Below are 18802 nucleotides of genomic sequence, written 5' to 3'. Positions count from 1 at the left end.
AAACCCCTGAATTATTCGTTATAAATAATCGAAGACAACGCGGGGCTTTATAAAATTCTTATATTGCCGGCGCGGGCGAGCCGCGATCGCAAATAACCGACTCGTTATAAATACACCGGATCGAATTATTTATGATGAACAAATCGCCGACGGATAATTCTTTTTTCTGGAAAATGTGTCGCGAATTCTAACGCGCGCTTTATATAATAATATGTAACGGCATATAATCATAAATCATATTTAACGAAGCGTCGGGATTTCTCTTCGATGCGAAACCTCGATCGCGCGATAATTATTAAACAAATAGGGGAGAGACCCGGGTACCGTTACAACCATGAGATGACGAAGACTCGCGTGCATACTTAAATAGCACCGAGATGTGTATATGTGCTCTCTCGCGCGTATAAATACGCAAGCTTATATATTTTTCTTTCATCTTTCTTTGAGCGACCGACGAGGCTTGAAATCATTAACCTTTCGAGAGAGTCTGCTTGTCGATGAGTGGCCACTATCGCAATCATCGGAGATCTTTAAAGTTCGGACTTGTCGGAAAAATAAAAGAGAGAAAGACGAAAAAAGAAAGAAACAAAGAGCGCACACTCATACAGGTCAATTAAAGGAAATTCAGAGAAGTAAATACATCTTTTTAAATCATCCCTCCTTTCTCGGACATTGAATTAACCCACTTTTGCAAACGCGCAAGCAGCCAAAGATAAGAAAAAAAAAAGAAAAAAAAAAGAGAGAGAGAGAGCGGTAGATCTAATGAATTTTGTTTCTTTTCACCAACTACTTCTCTCTCTCTCTCTCTCTCTCTCTTTCGTTTCCTATCTTTTGTAACGTTAATGATAATAAACATGATAAGAGAACCTGATTACTCTATAATTCTCATCGATTCTCGGAATTAATAATACCGCGTCGCAGCGATGCGCGATACAAAAAGCTGAGTCATCGGTCCTAAGAAAACTCGTGGCGATGAGATATTAATCTATATCCAATACCAACACGCAACCCGAGTTCGATCCTTGCATCGAGAACCATTAAACCACTATTGTTTGATAAAAAGGTAATACGATAAAAATATCGTATCTCTTGATAAATTCCAGTTAAAAACTAAATTCTATTGTAATTTATGCGCGTTCGCATTCTTACTTTATTCATCTAACAATAATGACCTAACCTCTTTAATATATCTTTATAACCTATATAGTAAAAAAATATTAATAAAATTAAACTGATATATCATTAAATGACCCATCTTTTTATTCATTTCGAATTAATTTTAAATATTTTCTAAGAATTGCTATTAAAATATTTAAAAAAAAAAAAAATAGATAAAGTTCGCGAGAAAAGAATCAAAGGAGCAAGTTTTGAAGAGCGAAGGAGCAACGTGTATGTGAAGAAACAGTTCAGCCCCGAAATGCACAAGATCGATAATCGGTGTGTATCACGCGTTAACTGAACGGCGTTGTAACATTTGTTCTCATGAGGAGAACGTTACACGGCATAGAGTGTGATACACGCACACCCCATGAGCTCTCTCCAAATCATCCGGAGACAAATTGACCCGCCTTCTCTTTACTCTCGATCGATCGGCTTTTATACGAGCGAAAGGACAACGGTTTTCAATACGAAGAGGTGTCGTGTCGGCAATGTCGTCGTTTCCGAAAGAAAGAGAGAGAGAGAGAGAGAGAGGGCCCCAGGTGTCCTACGTCGAGGCATAAAGGTCCTCGGATACGATATATACTCCTAAGCTGGCATCTTGCTAAACGCGCGTCGTCGGCATTTCCGGATGACGTGCGCGCGCGCACGATCCAAAGGTTGACAAAGGGAAGCGATCCGCTTTGCCGAGTTTGCGCGTTAAACGATGCTTTCTCGCACACTGCTACCATCGGGCAGGTGACGGACGATCGCGATTGGTTAAACAGCGTGAAATTTCGGCCAAATCGCTCGATATTCTTCTCAAAAGAATATCATCGCTCCCGCCGCGACGCTTTTTCTTCCCAAGTGTGCGCCGACCACGTACACCACGTTTATTTCAACTCGATGCTTTATTTATCAACTGCACGTGACCGTACTGGTCATTGACTTCTATGTATCGAATCTCTTTTAAATGAATAATTTATTCCTTCGACAGAAGATAACGGAATTTTTACTTGACTGTCGTATGCGAAAAGTCAGACGAGTCCCCCCTCCAAAAAAAAAAAAAAAAAAAAAAAAAAAAAAAAAAAAAAGCTTTTGAAAATGTTAGAAAACATATTATATATTTTCATTCGTCAATATATTTTTAAAAAATATAACCTTTTTCATTTTTCGCAAATTTTCCTAGATGTACCTATATAATGAAATAGTATTAAACAAATATAAGCAAGGATGCTATTATTGTTGACGGTGCGTTAAAGGGAAGCTCGATTCATTGCGTTCGTAAAAGGAGGAGTTTCCGTCCTCTGATTACCAGGTGGAATTTCATAATGAACGGTATCTTCGCCGATCCCCGATCGTTTGTTCGGCGTTTCGGAATCCCATCGCAGCTGCGCGCGATCGCACGTCAAATATTTAGCCAAGGGATTCTCCCGAGGCGGTAGAAAGTCGGAAGGTCCAGCCCAAAGGGATAGATAAAGGGAGATAGACGAGAGAAGCTGACACACATGTTACGCATCAAACGTGCGCGATCGTAAAAAGGAGAAGCGAAGACGGAGTACCGAAAGCCTTCGGATCCTTCTATTCGAGCTCCTTTCATCGCGCAATAGACGGTGCGAGCAAACTACGAGGAGCTAGCAGCGAATAAAGATCCCGAACAAACATACGAGCGGCGAACTCGGGGCTCTTCGATGTCGTGCGGATCGATTAACATGCCGTTTGATCCGTAAATTTACACATTCGGCGGAGCTTGCAAAGTAAAGAGAGCGGCGAGTGAATCGCGGAAGAGGAAACGACAAGAGCGATGTTTCCTCCGAACAATAACGATGGGTGCTCCTTTTCATCGCGCGATCGTGAAAATAATCTTTCACGCGAAAAAAATGCCTCGCCGTTGCAAAAATCCCGCTCGAGCGAGATATATATTCTTATGGTAAATATTTACCCGCCAAATTACAGAGTATTAAGATGCGCGAGAGAGCCTCGTCCTCGAATATCATGAACGCGATCTTCGTCCATTTTCTCGAAAATTACGCGTCGCAAGAGAGAAGAGGAGAAACGGAGAAAGAAAAAAAAGAGAGAGAGAGAGAGAGAGAGATGTACAAGGAAAAGGATATGGAAGAACTGGAGGAAAACGTACGAAATTAATCGCAGGTGCCTGTCGGACGACGAGGTAGAGATTAACCTCGACCCGAATCTTTTGATCCTCTCGACGAGATAACTGTCCGCGCGCGAGTATGAGGCCGGTAAGAGGAGAAGAAGGAGGAGGAGGCGGGATACAAGCACTAGTTCTAACGGTTCCTACATCTCGTATAGCCACGTCCTTCTTGCGCAGAATCCTTCATCAAAATACGGCACGCCGTCGTCATTCTTCAATATCTATTTGCCACCGAACAGTTAGAACGACTATCGGTTGGCTATTGGCAGCGCGCTACTATTAACCATAGACGGCATAAATAGGTAGCCGTTTAAATCTTTCCGGTTCAACGGCTGCGTTCGAACGTTATATTCTGACGCGATGATCTTTTTATTGGAAAATTTCAGAAAGCGGAGCGCGAGCTGGATCGATCGAAACGCGCGCGCTCCCGCCATGGAAGCTTTAATACCCGTATTCATAGTCCGTCCCAAGGAATAAGGATTCCTTGTTCCTCGTTCCACGTTTCATAAACTTTCCTTGACCGAACAAGGAATCTTATTGGCTCCCTTATCTCAAGGAAGGTCACGAGCTTCCTCGAGGAGTGACGCGATCTTTTTAGCAGACGATAAGCAGAATATAACCAAATATAACCTCCAAAAGTTAGTTTCGTTACATTTGTGGTTATGTGGTTATTTGTTGTCGCGCTCTCAAACTGAAAGTGTATAAAGGAAAAAGGGATAATGGACAATGAATTTTTAAATGATTCTGACGATGGATTTGAAGACGAAAATCCAGAGAATCGGATTCTGTGGCGGATTCCGAAAAGATACATTCGCGATTGGGAAAACCCCGTGGAATTTTTTGAAGATACGAAAAAGTTTTCATATGTATTATATGAAATTAGTTGCAGGCAACATAAAACGGTGTTGCCTCCAATCGGTCACTAAAAATCCCTAAAATATTCCTTCCTTCTGAAAGGGAGACTCGAGGTCCATCTATGAAACAAGGTAGCCTTGCGGATTCAAGGGATCCTTCATGGAGGCTTCCTCCGTCCTTAAAATAAGGAAGGACTATGAATACGGGTATAAGTCTCGAAAGCCTAGATTCGTAAAGATGCCGAGGTAGACACATGATTTATAGCGGCTCAGACCTAATGTCACGCGCCTGTGATCGCGATTAATAGGGCGATAAGTTGAGTGACGTCGAGCCGCGGCGAGATTGCTATTCGTGAGTTTATAGGAAGGAAAATTTTTAGAAGATAAATATTTAAGTAAAATTATTTAAATAATTATTCTAAAATTTGACTCCCTTTCTTACAAACATTTTTACGTAACGATATATTTAATACCTGATAAATTTATCTTCGCGGCAGCAATCGATAGATTCGATTTTCGCCGCATTTAATCGTTATCACGTCGTGTGAAACGCAAACGAGTTGTCGCGTATGTTTGAGCGCGAAAATACCTCTTCCAGACGACATATAGGAAATGCCGCGTAGGGATGTTCGATTCCGATTCTTTAAAAGATCGATTTTTTTAGTCAAAAAATCGATTTTTTCACTCGATTCTTTGCTATACGATTTTTTTGCGAATCGATTCTTTACCCTAAGAATCGAAGAACTGATTTTATTTTTAAAAATGCTTCGAAGCATTTCTAGCGTCTTCCCGACCGCAGCCTATGTCTACACTCTTTACAATCTATATAGTCTAAGAGCCAATTTCACAATTTTAACAGATTCCAGGAACCGACATTCGCCCGATCATCTACAACAACTATTATTTATATTTTTTGTAAATACTTTTTTAGTAATATAAAATTTTTCAAAAATTTAAAGCTTAATTGTTTAATTAATTATTTCCTTTATTAATTTAAGTTTTAAAAATTAAAAAACTAATTGAAATTTAAAATTAATTAATTAATTAGATTTATGTATGTTTCAATTATATATAAATAATTTTGTACGATTTTTTAGATCGATTTTTGCAAAATCGATTCTTTGATTCCGATTTTTTAAGAGAATCGATTCAAGAATCGATTCTTTTAAGAGAATCGAACATCCCTAATGCCGCGTACCTCGGCAGGATCAGGCATCTATACATGCGTGCATGCGTGCGTGCGTGCGTGCGTGCGTGCGTGGCACAGAACAGGTGGGGATAATCCGGTCCTGTACCTGCACGCGCTCGCCGCTCGCGCGAATGCAGCTTCGGCTCGAATTCTCAGCGAGCAAGAAGCGAGACACAGGACGGAACACAATGGACCGAAAACCGGAAAGAGGTACGCCCACTTCCCCAAAAAATGGCCCGCCGATGGTAAGAGAACGAAAGAACACAGCCATATGCGCGACGCAAGAAAGATTCGAAGAGAGAGAGAGAGAAAGAGAGATTGGCTAGATTCCCATGAAACTCGAGCAGCGTTGAACGAACGAAGGAGGCGAGACTCGTTCATTGAACGGCGAGCCGTCAACAAGAAAATAAACCTAGATCTATCGTCCCTCGACGAACGAAATCTTGGTAATTATCGCCGGCAATTTGTCGTGTAGTGTACCCTCTCTTGGCGCCGCTTTTCTCAGGAAATACTATACTTGCCATCTTAATCCTTTCGTCATTAGCAAGTCGTACATATGTGTCCCTGTTATGTATTTCAATGCTGGAATTGTGATTCGCGCGAGCGATGGCGATATAATTTTTTATTCTGCCTTATATAAGCACAAATATATTTAATAAAATTGCTAGTGGCGAAAAAAATATGTTTCATCGATATTCTGTTCTCCAATAATATAATATTTTAAATAAACAATTTTTTTTTTTAAGTAAGGTGAATATTTATCGAGAGATTTATGGTTATACCTGACGATTCATGGCAATTTCCGAAATAAATTGATGGAATTAAAATGTAAAAAAAGAATCGCATCGTTACATGCGCGTAGCGCGAAGGGAATGATATCGATAATCGGAGCCAGACTTCCCCATTCGTCGCGACGGCTGCCACATTTATCTCCTCCAGTGACAGTGCGAAATTTATTCTTCACCTACCAACGTACGGAGGAGCTCCCTCCCTCTGCAACCGCTATCGAATAATAATGCAACGCGAGGCCCTCCGTGAATCGACGATCGGATCTTCGTTTCGGCGAAAGACGAGAGTCGAATATTTTCTCGCCGAATTTATCTCGCGAGATCGTTATACTTCAGCTCTTAATTTAGGAAAAGAGACACGAATCTGACTTCTTAATCTACCTAGGGTCTAGGTATCCTAAATCTACTTTTATTTCCTTCCTAATTGATCTCTGCTTCTTCCCGTCCTTTCTCCCGCCGCTCTTGAATGAAATGAAATGAAATTGAAATGTTACCGACACGATTTCATTATTCAATAAAAGAAAATCAGATTAAAAAAGCTTATCTCGCTAGAATCGGCCGCTCCTAACAACTGCCTATCTTCCTCACGTGTAAATCTATCTCCGACAATGCTCTCGATCATCAGTAATCATTGTCAAAGGGATGCGCGTGTCGATCGTTAAAGCAAAAGGTCGGCCACGTGGACACAATGAAGCCACCGCCGGTTTACCCCAGCGAGAAATTCATGAGCGAAAAGAAGACCCAATCTCTCCCGTCGATCCTATTCGCGCGTGGGGTGACGAATGACTCTTTCGCAAAGACGATAACGATCGCTTTATCCCCCCCTCCTCCCCTCCCCCTCCCCCTCCCCCAACCCCCGGTGCTGGCGATGATCGGCGCGAGAGAAAGTACGTAATACCCGATGAATAACGGGGAGATGGGAGGGCGGTCTATCGAAAAAGTCGAAGATAACGTTTACCGACATTCGTATCCGTCCGTCCGTCCTCGACGTCGTCGTTCGCGGCGACTAATGTATGTAAATTGCTAGCCGGCCCGCGACGAGAATCCGTTTTTATAAAGCGCCCGAACGTCGAACAATTAGGTCGACGAGAGCATTTCGGTCACACGGCCGATTTCGCAAATTAATATCGACGAGGACGAATATCGGCCGTCGCCGCCGATATCGCAAAAGACGTCCGTCCGTCCGTTCGTTCGTTTTAATTGAAACGAACCATCCGATAAACACAAACCATCTGAGAATTCCCAATAATTTTTGTCGACTATCCGAATTGTGAATTGGTATATGTGCACGTATATACGCGCACATGCAATTGTCTGATCACGCGACGTAAGGTTTTTATAGATATCAAAGCGGAAAAGACCTTTCCACCTCGTGGCGCGCGGTGTGTCGCGATATCCACGGGGTGTTTCGTAATTTAGCGCGCGCGCGCTCATGTTATACTGTCGTAATTACTATTGCTGTATCGCGCACAGGTGCTCTCTCTCTCTCTCTCTCTCTCTCTCTCTCTCTCTTACGCTCCCGAACGTTGATGCCCGCGGAATCGATCGCCGCGGCACTCAAGGCGACTCGAATCATTTCCACCGCCTGAAAGAACCGCAATCTGACAAACGAACGAGTGGCAGTAACTCAAGAGTATTTCGACATACGCGCGCGCTGTACATTAAAAGAACGAAAAAATTAGCGTCTCTCTTTCTCGACTCTCGTGACACCGCGCGAATAAAAATCACGAATAAATCAAATTACGTAACGCCCAGTTTTTGTAACCGATACTTTCCTCTCTTTTATAATCGTCGGATTCGTTAATGCGATGAGTTTTGTAAGAGAAATTTGATATCGAAAGCGAATATTAAGAAAAATCATTCGCTTGAACGTGGTCGAGAGTATCGAGAGAGATAAATCGCGTTGATCTTTCGCATAATCTCGATAAAATATTTTTGTTTTAGATAGGAAAGAGAATCTCCCGCTGATCTCCCCTTTTCTCTCTCTTTAACGGAATTTATTAATTCCAGTGGGATAATTATCAATTCCACCGTCGCTTGTGTAAGCGAACGAGTCGCTCGATAGGAGGTAGTAAATCAGTCGATGGCAGATGTCATGGAAATATGCAAATAGCCATAGCGGATCCATTAAAAATTCCGGTAGCTATACAAGGAGAATCTCGTATCGCGTGTAATTTGTAGACTAAGAAGCGAAAAGACGCGGCCATCTCATTGGACGCCTTGTCGACTCTCTCGTAAGCAGATAAGGTGATGTTTCTATTCGTCTCGTTTGAATGGCCATGAAGAAATCCCCGATATCAATCATGTAAAAGATCTAACGATCATCGTGAGCGACCGTGACGTATAATTTTAAACGATGAAGATTAGCGATATATCGAGGATGTAATTAATCGTTCAAGTGGTATCCAATGACTTTAACAAATGTACGAGTACGCGCAGATAGTGCTTGCGCATATTAAATTGTAACTATGCTCAAATAATCGTCTTTTTTTTTTAAATAGAATTTTTTTAAATAGTATATGGCACCGAGTCTGTATCGCGTCTTTGATGAAGAGAAATCGCAATTAAAAGAAAATACAAGTATTATTTTAAATGGTATCAGTATCTCGATGCAAAAAAGTAACGTCTCTAATTAAAAGTCATATTATAGTCGCGAATTCTTCTCATATTAGAAATGCGAATTTTACTCTAGAGGATGGACGTGTGAAGTTAGCACCCCGACATAAAAATTTTCTAGTTCCAATGTTAGAGTTTCGGCTTCCTTTTGAAGAGTTTTAGAGTTCTTTAATAATAATTTAAAAAGTTCCGGCGATTTACGTCATTATAATAGCATTTAAAAAATGGGGTGCTAACTTCACACTCGATTTCAAGATCAAATAGTTCTGAACAGCTCATTTGCTGCGTTTTTACGTCCTTTTTTCCTCTTCCTTTGCATCAGAGGTTTTTCAGCGATAACTTCTTAAGGAAGCATTTTTCGACCCATGTTAAATTTTCTATAACATCTCAAAGTCTTTCTGGAACGTTCGGGGCCATCCTGTATATCGAAATCTTCATAAATATAAACAACTAGCAAGCCGATTCGAAAAATTGAATTTTCACAGGCACGCTCGTTGAAAACAACGCAACGAGATTCTATCTCATCTCGTAGATACTTTCCGCGTCCGGTCGAAATTGAGTCTCGCGAATGATATAGCAATATCCCCCCTAGATGAACGTAGTTGCATAATGCACTCGTCTGACGCAGGCGACGGTCGCCAACCGGGTAACCCTAGATCCCAGATGAGCGACCGAGATTACGCATGGTTGCAGGAGGACCTGTCGGCGTGGTCGGAAATGTAAGGCAAGATTATAATCGGCCGACCTGTCCATGACGACGCATTTGTAGAACTTTCTTAATGTCCTGCATAATCCTTGGATTGTTCCGAGATTTTCGAAAACCACTATATTATGAATATATCTCGCCCTTTTAGAGGTTTAAACGGAAAAGAGATGAAAGTAAAAAAGAGGACAAAAGCAACCGATGCAAAGAGCGTCTAGTATATGTATCTGTATATAAAATAAATAAAAGCGTTGCTTTCATTTTTTTAAGTTTGCAAAATCGATTATACAAAGGGATTGCTAAAAACGCGGCGATCCCTCAAAGCCTGTGGATGCTGTTCCATTCGCGCGCATTGATGGAGCTTCTGTCAAGAGAGCGAGAACGATCTTCTTTTGTCGGAGTGTTTGAGAAGTTCAATCCTAGCTTGCATCTATCTCGCGGGACTAGATTATTGCGCATAAATGGCGAAGGTATATACGAGCTGCAGGTTTTCAAAAGACGAGCCAGGTGGCTGGTTGCACTACTTTCACTACAAGTCTACAAATCCGCGGTCGATCGAGGGACGACGCGACGCGTTTCCACGGAGTCGACGAGGATCGGCTTTGTAACACTTTCACGATGCAATTACACCAGCGTGTGCGAGAGCGATTGTACCATATGTACGTACGTGCACATTCAACGAGCGGAACGTCGCAGCAAACGCACCTCGCGCACGCATACGCGTCGGCCGCCGATAGATACACCAGTGCGCGTCTACTAATAATACCAGTAATCATAATTAATTGCTCCGATCCTCGCCACGCCGATGAGATTGCCTCTCAGGAGCGCGCAGTGAAGTATGAGAGCTGTTCGAAGCGTCTGGGGATTAATAATTTCTGGTACGTAAGCAAATACACAGACGCGCGCATGCCCTCTCTCTCTCTCTCTCTCTCTCTCTCTCTCTCTCTCTCTCTCTCACATTGATGATTATATTTATAAAGAAAATTATTCTGTGAAATTGTGAAATGCTTTCAATCTCTAATTTGTCTGGAGCTTTCTATATGTAGGAAAATTAAATTATATCTCTACGACTCTCGTACACGATTAAAATTGATACGACAATAAAAAAGTTCAATGTCACTTTTCTACCCTAATTTTAGATCATATCGTAGCGCTCGCTCATTTTATCAAAGTAAAATGAAGGGAATAATATTTCGGATAACGTTTCGCCCCGAGTGTTATAAAGATGCCTATGGGGCTCTCTTGACAACCGAAGCTTAGGTTTCATTAATTTTCACGCAGATTCGCCCCTGGGAACGTACGTATGTACGCGAAGCGAAGATGAAGAGTGAGAAAAGAAGAGAGGGTATAGAAGATATAGGTGGCGAGAGAGAGAAAGAGGAGGGGGAGGGGGACAACGCGATATCTCAGAGTCCGCGATCGTTTTCGTCTAACGGTCCATCGACGATTATCGGACAAGATCTTGACGATAACATCGCGGAGACAAACATCGGGGATTCTCGTTCTCACGTTGCTGGCGGACTCTCTCTTTCTCTCTCTCTCTCTTCCTCTCATCATGTCCGCCATGTGAAAGACGATAGTTGCGTCCGTAGACGCATCTGGGACGGAAAAGAAAGAGGATACGGGACAATTAGCGGCCTTTATACGTTATACAGTAAATTGAGGCTAACTCGCGAGAGACAAACGAGGGAGAAGGGGGGACGCCGAAAATGGAATTACGCCCTAATGACGGAAGCGGGTCGATTCGTTTATGAAATTGCGTAAGCCCTCGGAGTCACGTCGGCGTAAATATGAGGAAAAACGAGGGACACGATTATATTCTACGTGCACGCGCGATTATACCCCTCTGATGCATCTTGGGATTTAAGATCGCCCGGATATATCTTTTGTATAATTGCGCTATCACATAGATACATTTTAGTTTACTAAATTCCGAATTTTATTCCGATTCGTCTGATTATATAGCTTTTCACTATAAGCAATATAAAATTTATCTTCATTATATAAGAAAATATACTTATACACAGGGTGTCCCATTTTAATCTCCTCAGGCAAATATCTCAAAAACGAAGCCCGGAAGAGAAAAATGTTTCGGACAAAAGTTGTTTGGTTTCGAGGGGGCCATAAGATGGTACCATTGGTTTGACCTTGGAAAATCATTTGAAGGTCATGTGAAGGTCAACTTTAAAATCTTAAACGGAAACCCCCATTTTTTATTTAGTATTCTTGTAGCTGACATCGAGAGCTTTCCAAAACACTATAATAAAGTATTTTTTCATTAAGTACTTTTTGAGTCATTTTATATTTTAATCTGACATATTTTGATATAAAAAATAAAATATTTCGTAAAATATTCAGTTTTCGATAATTTTACCTTAATACTTCTATGTACAGAATAATAAGACAAATTAATTAATGCCAAAAAAAACAAATAATTGTTTAAAAAAATACATTGTAAATAATTTTCTTAAAAACAATTTTTTTTTTTATACTAATTGATTTGTCTCATTATTCTGTACATAGAAGTATTACGGTAAGATTATCGAAAACTAAATATTTTACGAGATATTTAATTTTTTATATCAAAATATGTCAGATTAAAATATAAAATAACTCAAAAAGTACTTAATAAAAAAATACTTTATTATAGTGCTTTGGAAAGCTCTCGATGTCAGCTACAAGAATACTAAATAAAAAATGGGGGTTTCCATTTAAGATTTTAAAGTTGACCTTCAAATGATTCTCCAAGGTCAAATCATCGTCACCATCTTATGGCCCCCTTGAAGCCACACAACTTTTGTCCGAAACATTTTTCTCTTCCGGGCTTGGTTTTTGAGATATTCGACTGGACGTATTAAAATGGGCCACCCAGTATATATTGTAACTTTTTTACATAAAAAAAGCTAAAGATATTTCTTTTAAATACATAAAAATTATGTGACATATTTTTGTATAAAATGTTTTTTATATAAATAAGACCATAATATTAGAGAGCATAAAAGAAATTAAAAATATTGTACATACGCGATATTATACTTAACGCTCGCGTAAACATTTAAATCTTATTTTACTAATCTTGTTTTCTTGTAATTAGAATGTATTCGTGGATCGCGAGGGGCAGTTCAATCGTTACCAAATCGATTACACTATTATATCGCAAAACGAGGCCACCGTCGTTCAACGCGCTTGCGATCGAAGCGGAAACTGTTTTGAAACTGTCGCGTTTTATCAACGCGCGAGAGCGCGATATTGCACGCGAGCCGCTACATGTTGCGAATATAATAGTTAATGGAGAGGTTAATGGTTAATAAAATAGGTTGTCGTTATTTCGCGCACCGTGCATACTTCCTCCGTTTAGCCCTTCAATTCTCCGATTAATTCGTAAAACGAGAAACATTTTGCAACGAGCATATTAAACAATTTATTCTTTCTCTACTCTTACACACGTTTTTTTTCTTTTTTTTTGTTAAACAAAGATTTCGCAAATGTAGAGATTGTTTTCACAAGAAGAAAACATTTTTTTTATTCGCAAAAGAATAGTTTTATCAAACGTGTATCGTATTTAAAAATAAAAAATACCAGTATACCCATGATAAAACTCCATGAAAATAGAAAAATCACACAATTTTTCATATTTAAAAATATTTATTCATTTATGCTTTTCCAAGCCGCAATTTCAGCGTAGATGAAATAGAGAAAATGGCAGATTTTATCATTCTTTTTTTAAAATTCATACATGTTATCAGAATTCATACAGACGCGGGAAAAAAGGTTTCGCAACTATAGCTAATCATGGTTTGCAAAATAAATTTCTAAACTGCAGCAAAACGGTTTGCTGTTGCACATAATAAATATAGGTATCGCAGCTAAGATGTTCGCTGTCCATATATTACGATTATCGAAATCTAGTTACCAAACGCATTTTTTAGCTACGGCAGCTATTTTTTTTCCGTACACACGCACACATATAGTTGGCTATATTTCAATCCTTAAAGCCATGATATATTTTAAAGAATATATATTTCGAGGATGTGCGTAAGTTTCGAACTAACGATAAAATATATTTCGCGTCAAACCATCCAACCAACCGTCGAGAGATAGATCTTTTGGTGGAAGAGAGCGTTATTATCACGATTCACAGTCAAAATTTTGAAAAGGTTACAACACGCTCCGCATGCCCGAGGTAAACCTTGTGTATAGGATCGGTCTTACCTGCAACCCAGATCAACAACAGGTAGAAAAGCGGAGGGTTGTGTGGCCTGTTTCATCTAATAGCCTGCCGAAAGATTACCACACTCCTACCTAAACGTCCACTGTCAACCACGCGATAACAATCGGTTCGTTCAGCATATTTGTGATCGTGTCACGAAAATCCATTTCTCTCCGTCCGATCCCTCCAACATTTACGATCGTTTTCTGCGTCAGTTACGCGGATTTGTTGGAATTTAATCGGGTCAATAACTTGTAGTCGATGCATAAATCATTTTTTTTTTTTTGTTATTCAAGTTAAATTTATTGCATATTATTATTTATATAATTCTTTAAATATCGAAGATTAACGATACATATCGATAGATAATAATATAACATACAATTAAATCTGTATGAATTAAAGGAATTTATTTCATTTAAAATGTATAAAGTTAATCATTCAATATATTTATTTAAGTAAAATTCAAACGCGAGTTCCCTATTATTATACACAGCGCGCAAAATATCACGAAATACATCGCCAACTGGTAAAAATAAAAAAAATGTGTAATGACAATCGTAAGACAAAATTGTTAATAACGTTTGATCTCGTTTCTAATTTCGAGGAAAGTGCAAAAAGGAATCTCCGCGTTCTGGCTCCCATTAGCCCGCGATTATTTGAAATTTGTAATGTCACACGAGAGCCTAATTTCTTAAATTTGTTAGTTTACGCCGGTTGAAAGATGGCGTTATTAGTAATAGATAGAGCGAATGAGAAGTATCGGTGGTGTGGGGTCTGAATAGCTCAGAGGTAAGAGCAGTCGTCCGGCAAGCGAAAGACTCGGGTTCGATTCCCGATTCAGCGACTTTACCCCGATATCTTTTCTCGCCTTCGTTTATCCAGGGGGGTAAAGAGGGGTTATTATAAATCTCGAATTGAGATTATTTTTAAAAATCTTGGTATAGCACCAAGTAAATTTCGTGCCCTGCGCAAATATTCAGTTTCATAGAAAAAGTTATTTTTCTATGAAACTAACGCGCACTACTATCCGCGTTCTGGCTCCCATTAACCCGCGATTATTTGAAATTTGTAATGCAAAAAGGAAATTTAATACTCTATATGAAAAAAATTTTACGGTAACCCCAAACGACCATTTCGTAAAATGGTTCTACACGGAATTGCGTTTTGACGTTTGACGGATTACGTAAGGGAAACGAGGAAGAAAATTCTCTCGCCGAACGACGCGCGAGGGAGAGGAAAAAAAAGAGAGAGAGAGAAAGAGAGGAAACGATACGATCCGTCGCGGCGAGTGTTTGCCCGCGTAAAATATTTGCGCGTAGAGTCGAGCTCAAACACGTCGGCCTGTCATTTTCCGTGTGGTACGACATAGCGCGTATTTGTGCACCGCACGTTCTATGCCGAAGGCGCGTTCTTCGGCACGTTTCGGCGCGTGCGAAAGCGCGCGCGCGCGCGTAAGCCTGTGCGTATACGCGTATTACCTATGTACACGCATATATCGCGTGCCGTTGCGTGACCCTCGTTGCCCCAAAATTTCTTCGCATAAATGTATAAATGACGTTAATCGCTCTTCTTTGCCCGTCTCTCCGTAGTATTTTACAGAAAATTAACAGTAAGCTTCTAAGTTTTCTCCCTCGTCGTTTAATTATGTTTTACATTCTCTTATTGTAGTTATTACAGAATTATAAATTTGATCATTACTAATTAATGAATTTAAAGAGCCTAATTCTAATCGAATAATTATACTTATTGAAGATACAATTATTCCTGCTCAAATAGCGAAAAAGAGGTAAAGAATTCCAATATCTCTTTATAGTTTGTAGAATATAATCATTTATTCATATTTAATAAAAATATAACATAATATAGTATTATGTCTGAATAAGGTAATAAATTTTAAATTTATTTATGAAAATAGACAAATTTTCTAATACTAATATATTTTAATTTAAAAAATATTATTTTATAGTTTAAATTAAGAAGAATAAAATATACAATGCATCCTCCCTTATATTTTTAGACTGAAATAAATTCGGGAAAATTAGGAAGATGAGTAAAAAAATTTTGCTAAGATTATAATTCCAAAAAAATCACACACGTGCTATTTGACGATTGAAAAAATGACGCATTAATCGAGAAAAGTTTATATAGATTGGATCTCGATATACATAGAAGAAGATTAAGATATTTCAAAAGGAGAAATAAATTGAAAAAAAGATGCAAAAAGTTAATTAAATGCATTCGCTTAGGTGAAAGAGAAGCTTCGTTGAATTTGTGTTTTACTTTTTAAATTTTACGACTTTAATTTTGCAGAACGTAGAACGTAGTGCAACGAAATGCGCGAGAAAATGCGAGAATCAACTAGAAGTGTCGAACGAACGAGAGACGCGAATTAATACCTTTCACCGTGATAACGATCGTTAATACTTCGCCGTTACGCGAGTCGTCGTGAAGTTGTTCTCTCGCGATTCCTCGCGATTCCTCGCATCTACATTCTCGTAATTGTCTCGTAATATAACGGATCGCGTATAAAATATACCGTCTCGGAATTGCCGCCTTACAATAGCTAGACATTACTGCGAGATGTAAAAAGCCATAGATTAACGCTCTTTATCGCGATTAATATACAGGGTAGCCCCGAACATTCCCCAGCCAGACTTTGAGATCTTATAAGAAATTTAATTCTGAACGAAAAATTTCCTATAAACATGGGTCGAAAAATGCTTCCTTAAGAAGTTATCGCTGAAAAACCTCTGAAATCGTAATTGTTTTACACATTTTTCCAAATATCACGGAAAATGTGCGTCTTTTAATAAAAAGTATCGAAGCAAAAGTTGTAGAAAATTAAATTATCTTTCAAATGAGATCAAAATAATTGTTGTACGTTCCATAGATTTTGATATAATCAGTTTTAAACGTACGAAAAAGTGCTTTTGTTACTTATTGTTAGATCGATTAAAGTTGAATCAGGAGGAAATCGTAAAGCGAACAGTTAATTTTTTTCACGTCTTTATTCATTTTCTACTATTACGTGCTATTTTAGTTTTATAAAGAAATTTATTTTATTTTCATAAAAGAAAAAGATTTTTATTTATTATATTTTTATCGTTTTTTTTTTTTTTTTAAAGAAATTTATTAAGTTTCATTTCCTTTTTATTTCATTTTCTTTTCACCTTCTCCTCTTCCTTTGCATCAGAGGTTTTTGAGCGATAACTCTTCTTAAGGAAGCATTTTTTGTTCAGAATTAAATTTCCTTTACGATCTCAAAGTCTGGCTGGAACATTTGGAGCCACCCTGTATATATATATATATATATATATATATTGACCTTTAGTTTACGACTATCAGATTTTTATCACAAGACTGTCTCACGATATCATCGCTTTCAACACGTTCACGCGTAAAGAACGTAAAATTTGGCAAAATTCACGTATGAAAAATGTCGCACGAGATATGAGCAGCAATCCTTAACGGATTATCGTAGGAATGCAACTTGGACTCACCTAGAATTCACTCCGTCATCGACAAGCACTTCGCTCCGAAATTGCCGTTTTTGATAGCTCCCGATGTTCTCTGGCACTCGCACACACATATACACAATCGGTATTTCGCGCACGGTACCCCGACGGTGGAGATAAAGAAAGGGGCACGACGATCACGACAACGTCCGATGATGGGATCCTCGGATGCGGGGGAGGAACGACGACGACAAGTGACACACGGGATGTCGTTGATTCCCTCAGAAGGGCCGCGGCGAGCGATGCCGACGCGATCCCGTCCAACAGTTCGTCACGGTCGATAGAGGTGCACGGACGAAAGCAAGCGCCATTTTATCCCGTGCATTCGCGGCAACGCGAAAGGTGGACGGACGGCGGCGGTGCACCGCGCGCGCGACGCGACGAAGAGGGAGGGGGGGAGAGAGAGAGAGAGAGAGAGAGAGTGTACGCGCTCCTCTCTCGCGTGCGCTGTCTCTTCTTTTTCCCTCCCCTTTTCTCTCTCCTCAACGGTTCACCACTCAACTCGTACCGACGCGAGTCGCGAATCGTTGCACCGTATAATCGGCGAGAAGAATTTATCGTAGATGGGAAGCGTCGCGAACAGATTATAGCCGCGCACTGAATTATCACCACTCTCACATTGTAGACTTCTTCGCTGCGAAGTTGCCGGGTGCGATTGACGACACCTTTGGAGCGACTCGCGTTTCAACTCCGAGCATGAATAGAGAAAAACAAACGACGATCTCTCGACGTACAGGCACCCGTCGCGCTACTGTTCCGATGTTTATTTATCGATTCGGATTCCGCGGTTATTTTTCTCTCAACCGCGATACACGAGTCTCTTCGTTCTCTCCTTTCCGTTTATCTCTCTCTCTCTCTCTCTTACACGCTTTTACGTTTTCTCCCTTCTGTTCAGTTTGTATTCCAGGAATCAGGAACGACGCCGGCGCGACCGCACCGTCGTGTACAGCGAGAGAACACGAACTGAAGCGCCGTGCGACGGTGTCGAATGGTGGAGGTTGCCCGGCTGGTTTCCACCGCGTATACCGCTATTCGGCCGTGTTACACTAGCGCCGCCACCCGAGCTGCACCCTCGTCGCGCCGGCCATCTTCTCTTCTCTCTCCGCTCCGCCGTTCTCGCGCTCTCTTCTCCCCTCTCCTGTCCCACGTGTCGTCGTCGTCGATGCCAGCGAGACGCGTGTCATCGCGCGCGTGCGCGCGCGCGCGACACGGACGTTTTCTCTCGATAATGAAGCGATCCTCGCGTGCGAATCGCAGAGATCGATAAGCGTTATTCGTTATACATAGACGACTACGACTGTATTTGGCGAGATCGCCGCCGAGGGGGAGAGGTCATTGATTTTTTGAGCCCGTCAAGTGTAATCCGCGCACATGCGCACTAATACCTCGGCGGCGTGACATCGGCCGGTCGGTCGTCCTCTCGTACTCCGGAATGTCCTAGCCCGCGCGAATATATCTCGCGCGCGTCGCCGACTTTCGCCCTTGGCACGGCACTCGCCAACTGTCGTTCGAAATCCGCACGAGTTTCCACTGCCGTGAATACCGCCGCGTTGAGATCACGTGATCGAGACGCAAGGCTGCCCTCCTCGATGATAGATTAATTTGGAAATGCCACTTCCCCGTGTAGAATGA

General features: G+C 40.6%; 1 protein-coding gene across 10 annotated transcripts in view; it reads right to left on the bottom strand.

Annotated features, from left to right (window-relative positions):
• The window catches only part of Eph (Eph receptor tyrosine kinase), a 110585-nt gene extending 92361 nt beyond the window's left edge, over nt 1–18224 (bottom strand). For 7 of the 10 annotated variants that reach the window (XM_070311046.1, XM_070311050.1, XM_070311051.1 and 4 more), the window contains exon 1: nt 17156–18223. The gene's annotated coding sequence lies outside the window, so the exon portion shown is untranslated. Of the gene's footprint in view, nt 1–17155 lie in introns of all 10 variants that reach the window. The other 3 variants (XM_070311045.1, XM_070311047.1, XM_070311054.1) reach the window with 2 other exon arrangements.
• Nucleotides 18225–18802: the final 578 nt, after the last annotated feature.

Source organism: Polyergus mexicanus, unplaced genomic scaffold, assembly GCF_030449975.1.
Source record: "Polyergus mexicanus isolate NDT 795.1 unplaced genomic scaffold, iyPolMexi1.0 SCAF_18, whole genome shotgun sequence".
NCBI classification, from domain to species: Eukaryota; Metazoa; Arthropoda; class Insecta; order Hymenoptera; family Formicidae; genus Polyergus; species Polyergus mexicanus.
The sequence above is the reverse complement of the archived record's forward strand: the minus strand, read 5'-3'. Positions and strand labels throughout refer to the sequence as shown.